This window comes from Limulus polyphemus, unplaced genomic scaffold (genome assembly GCF_000517525.1).
Source record: "Limulus polyphemus unplaced genomic scaffold, Limulus_polyphemus-2.1.2 Scaffold3143, whole genome shotgun sequence".
NCBI lineage: Eukaryota > Metazoa > Arthropoda > Merostomata > Xiphosura > Limulidae > Limulus > Limulus polyphemus.
The window spans coordinates 614-1,686 of record NW_013668753.1 but is presented as its reverse complement, the minus strand read 5'-3'; the positions used below and the strand labels follow the sequence as shown (position 1 = coordinate 1,686).

Genomic DNA, 1,073 nt, shown 5'->3' with positions numbered 1-1,073 from the left:
TATAGATTGAAAGTAATGTAGCAGTACTACAGGATTACATTAAAGTAGCTATACTACAGACTGAAAGTATTATAACAGAACTACAGAATTACAGTAAAGTAGCTATACTACAGACTGAAAGTAATGTAGCCACACTACTGGTTCAGTGTAAAATAGCTATACTACATGGTAAGTAGTAAAGTGAATATACTTACGGATGATGATGTAGTAGTACTACAGAATGACAGTGAAGGAGCTATACTGTAGTATGACAGTAAAGGAGCTATACTGTAGTATGACAGTAAAGTAACTATACTACAGTGTGTCAGTAAAGTAGCTATTCTACAGGGTCATTAACCAACAGGCTGAAAGTAACGTAGCATTACTACAAGTTGGCAGTAAAGCAATTATAGTACAGTGTAAATGGAGAGTAACTATATAATCAAGATGACAAAAACTAGAGCTATAATAAAAAACGACAGTAAAGCAGCTATAGTACAGAGAGAGTTTAACTATAATACATGGTGATAGTAAATTAGCCATTCTAAAGGATGACAGTAAAGTGGTTATTCTATACTACTGGTTAAGTGTTAAGTAGCTATACTACAAGTTGACACTAAAGTAGCTAAAGTACAGTCTGATAGTAAAGTGGACATACAACAAGGTTGCAGTAATGTACCTATTCTAAAGTGTGAATGTAAAGTAATTGTACTCAAGGATGACAGTAAATTATTTATACTACAGGCTGACAGTAAAGCAGCTATACTACAGGGTGGTAATAAAATAGCTATACTACAAGCTGACAGTAAAGTAGCTATACTACAGGGTGGTAGTACAGGATGATAGTAAACTAGCTATAGTACAGGATGATAGTAAACTAGCTACATTACAGGATGATAGTAAACTAGCTGTAGTACAGGATGATATTAAACTAGATACATTACAAGATGATAGTAAACTAGCTATAGTACAGGATGATAGTAAACTAGCTACATTACAAGATGATAGTAAACTAGCTATAGTACAGGATGATAGTAAACTAGCTATAGTACAGGATGATAGTAAACTAGCTACATTACAAGAGCTAGTTTACT

The 1,073-nt window shown here is 33.5% G+C and overlaps 1 long non-coding RNA gene across 1 annotated transcript in view; it reads left to right on the top strand.

Moving 5' to 3' along the window:
* LOC111088112 overlaps nt 1–44 on the top strand; it is a 3,892-nt gene extending 3,848 nt beyond the window's left edge. The window contains exon 3 of the long non-coding RNA XR_002612711.1: nt 33–44. This is a non-coding gene — a long non-coding RNA (uncharacterized LOC111088112). The remainder of the gene's footprint in view (nt 1–32) is intronic.
* Nucleotides 45–1,073: the final 1,029 nt, after the last annotated feature.